Source organism: Aethalodelphis obliquidens, unplaced genomic scaffold (genome assembly GCF_003676395.1).
Source record: "Aethalodelphis obliquidens isolate GAN/ISIS:26980383/991018 unplaced genomic scaffold, ASM367639v1 scaffold5, whole genome shotgun sequence".
Taxonomy (NCBI): Eukaryota; Metazoa; Chordata; class Mammalia; order Artiodactyla; family Delphinidae; genus Aethalodelphis; species Aethalodelphis obliquidens.
Window position 1 is genome coordinate 30,966,833 of NW_020837949.1, and position 8,049 is coordinate 30,974,881.

The window sequence follows — 8,049 nt, forward strand, 5'->3', positions numbered from 1 at the left end:
ATACACACTTCTGCTCTTACGTTTCAGAATCTTTGCTATCGAAAAGTCCCAGCTAAAAGTTGCACTTTTCACACTCTGGCTCATTTTCACACCTTCAGCAACCAGAAAAGCATATTCAAAGTACTGCAGTCAGCTGCTGGCTTATGTGAATCTAATATAATTTTGATGAGAAGCCTTTGTCTTCGCCCCAGTCGTCCTTTTTTGACACAAAAAGTAGTTTCACCATTTCACAATTCTATCATCAGTAAATGTTAGTAGATGTTGACTTGCTCTGTGAGCATAACACTTGTCAGATGTTTTTCTGAGGACAATGGAAAAGTATTCAAGTAAATGATGATGTAAATGACATTCTTAAACTTGTGTTTCTCCTGAACAGCATTTCTAAAGCCCATTGGCTTACTGATGTTCAATGTGGCCTTTAAGGGATTGTTGTTAAATGTTTTGGTAAATCACTCATATTTCAAGTTTTCTAAATCTTTCAATAGGCCCCTACTCCTGCTATCTTCATCTTAATTTTGTAGTTATGTATTTTTTTCCCTAGAAAAATAAATGAATCTATTTTATATCTTAATAGAACCACTAATCGTACCAATAAAGCAATAATTTTGTTAGAGATTTATAAATGAATACCAAAACCATTCTTTGTAGTCATCCTCATAGTATACTATTCTTCTTACAGAACATATGAGAGGGATAAGAAACTATAAAACCCATGCCAATAACGTCACACTCTGTCTAAAATACGTTCAGAATAGTAAAATAATATCAATGTACTTTCTGGAATTGAATCTGTATTTAATGATGCAGGAGTCAGGGATCCTTAGATGTCTGATTTGAAATGCTAGGCCATAAGCAGTGTTGAAATTAAACTTTGAAATAGCTCTGTTATCAATGACAACTTACAGCAGCATTACTGATATGGATATATTATATATTATTGAAATATTTATTATGCCAGTGGATGGGATTTTCATTCCTAATGTTTTGATTGTAGTGAGAATGGTAATCTTACAGTTCTCCCTTTGGGTACGGTAAATTTCTTTCAAGTGAAACAGAATCAATCATAGATTGAATATAAACTGGGAATATTTTAATCACTACAGAAAGAAGCATTTTTTGACACTAAAGTTTCTTATCTCCCTACCCCACTTCAGCTGTTTGTTTTTTTTAAAATTTTCCACTTGTTAATGTTAGTATACACCATGATTATTTTCTTGCATTAGGGACAGCTCTAATCCTGTTGATAATTTGCATTCTAGCCAGTGGGAAATCTGTTCTCTGGGTGCTAAAGAAAGGAATTATGAACTATGGTGCTAAAGAAAGGAATTATGAGCTATGTCCACAGTTATTTCCTTTTAAGTCAAATGAGCATCTTTTCATTAAAGGAGTAATGAAAAACAAATTTAAGATTGTATATAATTGTTGAAATATCAAAATACACACACAAACACAATCTCATATATACACTTATTAATTGTATTAGTTGACTCTTATGTAGCCCAAGACATTCATTCATTCATTCATTCACCCATCCCTTCAACATGCATTATACATTTATAGTGCAGGTGGTATGTTGGGCGCTTTTAACCAAGTTGAACACATGCCCTTTCCATTAAATGATATTTTCACTCATTGGCACGTGTCATGAGGGTATACACAGATAAATACCATCTAGATAGCACATATAGATGAATATCACTTTTTATTTTTAAGCAAAAGATATATAGTCTATGGAACAATATTTTAGGTAGTTAAACAGTACAAAATTTTTCCAAATCTGATTCCACAATAAGTAACAGTAATATGCAAATGAAAGTATTGAATACAGATGTAACATTTAATTAGATAAAAATTCCAGTTTGAATGGGGATGCCTGTGCTACAGTGGAAATAAGAGTGAGTGGTAAGTTGTGGTGGCTAAGAACATGGTTCTGAACTTATCCTACCAGGGATAGAAGCCAGGTATTTATTGGCTGGGACCTTGGGAAATTATGAAGCTTTTGGGCCTTCGTCTGTTAACTTGCATAATGGGGATGATTATTATAACTAGCTCTGTAGGGTTATGTAAAATTGAAAGTCAACATGCAAGCAAATCCTTTAGCATAGTACCTGGCCTAGAGCAAATCCTTGGCAAATGTTAGCCATTATTGTTATTACAAATTTATAAATATAAAAATTTATTGACTTAGCAACCTCTAAAACTTTTTGTTTAGTTATTACTGAATACACAGATATTGAACCTTAGCATTTTAAGGATCAGGAAATATGACCACCATATGTCAAATAGATATATGTTATGAAATGGCAAATGGCCAATTAAATTAGACCTAAAGGAACATTTTTTAAAAGACAAGATGTTGTAGTTATTGATTTCAATGTAAGTGACTGACCATGGAGATTTATTTCTTTGCTTTCCATGTATTATAATTACATTTCCATTAGAAAATGTCTAAGGAGAATAGTTAAAGATAACCCCTAGAATACCAGGAGTTATTTTATCTTGAAATGGCATTTTAATTATTTGTTTTTAATGCTTGTGTTGACTTATGTGGAGCTATTACTATAAATAGGTTCCAAGTAACATCAGGAGATGTTACTCCTGAGAACATCAGGAGAGCAGAATATGTTTCCAGCAATTGGGAGATGAACATATTGTACGTTCTGTACATTCTCCTTTTGTTTTTATTAGCACTTAATAGCTCTTTACTACATATCTACGTTCCTGACCTCAAGAGCACAGATCAATAAAGTCATAATAGGCTTTGCAGCTCCAAATTTGATTATTTACATGTAGCATAAGTATGTAGATTTACAATTTTTGATAACTTGTTCCATAAAAGACTTAGGGAGAGAACATATAATCACAGCAATATAACTAGCAAGGTATTAGAATAGGACTCAGTTTTGACTGAAGCATGAGAAAATAAATGCAAGGTACCTAAGTGAGTATATGAAAATCACTTCTCTGCATACACAAATTTTACAAAGAAAAAAGTTCAGAGAAATTGTTCTTTGCATCTCTGTCAAGAAGCAGGCCTGGGATGTGGCCCATGGAAACTTAGAGGGTAAGAAAAGTGTTGGCTAACTAGCTTTCATGGTAAGAGGATTGAGAGTGGATGCTGTATTGACACTTACCAAAATTCCCGGAGATTATTAACTCATGGGACTTGTTTCCCATGGACCAGACACATCCATATGGAGTGTGTGGTAATCTTGGCTCTCATCTCTTAGGACCCCTGGTAATTGATAGCAGTCCTCAACATAAAGATGATTTTCTGTGGATTGAAAAAGGAGTCACCAAATACTTCCACTTACATCATTGCAACTGAGAAGAGAGGGGTCCAGCAGGGAACCCTGAACAGCCACCTATAGTGCACTAAACGGCAGGGTATCAGCTTTAACCACCTTCTAGACCCACCCAGGGATGTGAGCTCTAGCATCTGCCAAACAAGAGAAAAAGAAACCATACTCAAGACAGAATTGCCCTATCTCCCCTACCTCTCCACTTTTCTCTGCTTAGATTCTGGGGGGAAATGAAATTGCCTCCAGCAAATGGAGGAAGATGATTCTCAGAAAATGTTTCCTGTGTAAACAAGTGTAATTGTATTTGTCTTTTCTTTATGTTCCCTTGAGATATTTGTTAATCTAAGAATATATCTATGGAGTAAGAACATCATTTTTTTGATGATTGTTATTTTTTCATTTAAGACGTGGTGAGAATTTGAGATGCAGAGGTATTATGAGAATGATGGTAAAGAAGCTTAGGTTCTTCTTTATTACAAATATAATTTGAAGTCTTAAGAGATGTAAAAGCTTCTGTTTTCTCAAAAAGTAATCTGAGGTTACATTAAAAAACCTTGTAAGCTGGACTATTTAACAATATTCATGGGGTTTATTTATACAGTATTATAACATGAAGCTAAACGGTTGTAAATATACTATTTGCATATCTAGTCAGATGTGGTTATTTCCATGACAGATAAATACACTTTTGCCACTTGCTAGAACAATTGTAAAAATATAATAAATATGCACATTAGGATTTCCAAGGATATATTTTTCTCCATAGCAGATTTAGGACACATGAAAATAAAGCTTTAATGGTGCATGGTAGAGTATTAAAATTACTGCAGAGTGCCTGCTCTTACTAATGTAAGCCAGAAACTTGAACCATATGCTAAGCCATTGGTTCCCTAACTTGCCTATATGCCTCAGTAAAAGTAAAATACAAAAAAAAAAAAAGAAGAAAAGAAAAAAGAAACAAGTGAATGTCTCTGTTTCACCCCCAGAGATTATGACTTAATTGGCCTGGGGTAGAGACTGTGATTTAATTGGTCTGGGGTGGGGATTGAGCTTTGAAATTTTTAAAAGATTCCAAAGTGATGCTAATGTGCAAAAAACTTTGGGAACCTCTGAACTAAGCAATCATTCTTGTTTTACAATGTTTGCACTCACATGCAGCAAGAACAATTTCCTAGTCATTAGTGAAACTGCTAATTCTGTAATGAAACAAAACTAAAGCTCCATTCCTTTCTGTAAACAGAATTATTAGGCCACTTCCAGAAAGCTCTACAGTAAGGTTTAATGTTGCATGGACTTGCTCTGTTAAAGATTCCTTAAAAGGGAGCTTTATATTTATTATGATATGAATAGTTTACTAAGTATTATGTCTAATTCAAAGATTTTAGCAAAATTTTGCTTAAAACCTGCTCATATCTAAATACAATAAGACTACTTTATCCCAGCTATCAGAAAATTGAAACTGCATTGCATAAAAAACAGTGTCCCGAGAAAGACAATAATTTATATATCTACCTCATTTATTCATACAATCATTTATTAATTCACTCATTCTTATATTCATCTTTTAGATTATTATATTTTCAGCTTTTAATCAGTGACCATTATGTGTCAGGTCTCGTGCAAAATGGAAGAAAAAAGAGATAAAAAACAGTATTGTTTCTTTAATTTTTTGGAAATTCCGTTATCATTCTGTTATCCTTTGGCATAGTTATTTTATTTATTATAAATTATCCAAAGGAAATAATCAGAGATGATCACAAAGTATATATACATGAATGTTATTCAGCACACAAACTATGGCAGAAATTTCAGGAAAGGCCAATTTGAAATTTATAGTAAATCCACATTCAGGGATTGGGGCTGGTTTACACTTTTCATTTTCTTTTTTATTTTTCCAGCTTTATTAAGATATAATTGACATACAACATTGTATAAATTTAAGGTGTACAACATGATGATTTGATAAATATTTATAATATGAAATGATTACTATAGTAAGGTTAGTTAACACCTCCATCACCTCTCATAACTATCATTGTGTGTATGTGTTGTGAGAACATTTAACATCTACTTTCTTAGCAAGCGCTTTTAATTTTCAGTAGTCCATAACTATTCAAGTATTGGGAGAACTCTGTGGGTTTTTAAGAACACTAACTTACAATTTGAATTAATATTATATGTCAGGCTTGTGATAAATGGTCTATGTTAAATATCTGCTACTAATCTTCACCACATCTCAATTACGTAGGTTATTTTTAGCCTCATTTTATATTTAAGAAAATTGAGGAACAGAGAGGTAAAATAACTTGTCCAATGTCATACCTATTAAATGGCTGAGCTTAGTATTAAAAGCCCAGTGCATATACTCTTGGCTATTGAAGGGTAGCAGGCCATATAACTTAATAGATACTAGAGATAAAATTTCATTTTATATACTAAATGCTTCATTACAGGGGGATAATACATAATTTCTGCTATCTTTTTCCCTCATTTCTCTCTTCCTACTTTTTTGTATTTTATGTAATGAATACAGATTAAATTTATAATCAGGAAAACAAACATATATGCAAAGGTAGTTGTACCCTCCAGGAGTTTCCCATACATCTTAGGAGCAGGAAATCTCCCTCGCTTTTCAGGCCTGCCTCAGGCTGGGCATTTGCAGTAGGGGAGATGGTGCTTTCTATCCTCTCTCTCAGACCTCATCTCCAGTCATTAGCAACCAGTGTGCTCCTTGCTAGGTTCAGAACCTAAGGAGGAAGGAGAAGTAAGAGGATAGGATGCTCCTATGTAGCTGGCTAGTTTCACTTCCTTGGGCCTTACATATATTTTAAGTGGCCTCCCTGAATGGGCCTGTTAGGTGAGAGAAGCCTATTTGTTTGAGCTCTTCATATATTTCTTGTTGGGCCTTCTCTTCAATGCTTCCTTGAGGTGGGCAGAAGCACCTCTAATTTGGGTGCCTTTGGGGGCTTCTTCCACAGCTACTGGGCATCAAGTGTGAGACTCAGGCGTTTCTGCTGAGGTCCCTCTCTCCCCACTGGACCCTTGTTAAACAATAATCAGTATCAAGGCTGCAAAGAATTGCAATTCGGGAGACAGATTCAGGTAAAACTAAAAGTGTTCCAGGGAAGAGAATGAGTTAGGGGCTTATAAAGGCAAGAACCACAAGGTTGTTAAAGTTGTCTGGCAAGAATTATGATCGATTCTGACAAAGAAGGGAAATATTTGTCCTTAAGGGATAGGTTGTCACAAATTATTTTAGTGTAAGGGTTTTATAAATATCTTGAGTTTCTGAAATGTTGTCAGGTGTTCTGAATGCCTGCTTTAAGACAACGTGGTCAAAGGTCACATTCCACTGGGCCGAGATGTACATAAATTATACTTTCTCCCTGGCTTCTCAGCTCCAATTTAGCTCTTAGCAATACCGACTCCATTGTAATTGTCCTTTCACACCCTATAGGACAGGACAATTGACCAACCCCACATGGATTTTTCTCTCTTGACATCTAATCAGCAGGAAATATTCACCCATCCCTTGTCCCAGCAGATTTTAGGCAAGCAGGCTTATTTCAGTTATAAGGGTAAATATACATATAAACAGAAAGAAATAATAATAATTTTCCCTGGTGCTGAAAGAGAAATAGACCCTCCCTCTTTTTCTTTCAGAATATTTTTTTTAGAAAAGTTGTAATTGTAAATTCTTTTTCTGTCCCTTTGAGATGTATGCAAATTATTTTTAAAGACTAAATAAGCCAGCTTTAGAACCTAGAAATGTCTTTCTCAAGGACCTGGGGGCTATCTCTTTGATACATAATCGAGGAAGATAGCACCTCTATCTCCCAGTGGCCGGATAGTGCCACCTAGCACCAAGTTGCAAAACTAACTTCTGTCATAAAGATATGAAAGTTTACTTTTCTTTTGGATAAAGCCAACTAGCTAACACAGAGGGTTACCCCAATTATCAGGTGAATATAGGGTGAACTATGTGTGATGAATGTTGCTGTCAAGTCCTCACATTGAGGACTAGTTATTGTTTACCTTCACATCATGTGTGCAATGCGTTGTATCTCATTGGCTATGTGAAAAGTTGAGATTCCTTTCTGTCTTTGCAGCCTCTTTAGTGGATTGCCTTAATGGGCTTCATTAAATTCTGATTTAATCTTTATTCAATAATAGAATTGTTTTATTTTCTCTTTTGTGGAAAGGATTTCTGGGCTGGGAGGATATTTTGTTTTTAATTATATTTCCCTAACTCAGTCCAGCAGCCCTCATTCTCTGGTTCCACCACTGAAGCAGGTAGTCTATCCTTCCCTTGCCTCTGGAAGTCCTCAGTCCACTGTCTGTTTTCTTTTCCTAAGTTAGGCACCTAACCTTGGCATTTTCCATAGGTTACTTCCTCTTCCCCTTCCCTAAAAAGGAAGGATAGGAACTATGATAAGGGTAACAACTTTCTCTAAAGCAATTTATTCACCAGTCACTTCTTTTCATGGTCCCTGACCCCTTCTTAACAAATTTCATTGGTCTTATGGGTCTACCAGGATAAAGGAAAGAATTTCTTGGAAACTTAATTCTGTACATGGAAGTGAAGGATTCGGTCACTTTGGTATTCTGACATTTATACTGTGGAAAGCTTATTCAAATGTGGGGAGAGAAGTGCTGTATTCAAACATTCTGTTCCAATTACAATACCTGGCTGGTAGGCCTATTTGTTAGTAATGTTAATAGGAGGTTTATTGTTCTTTTTCGGAGT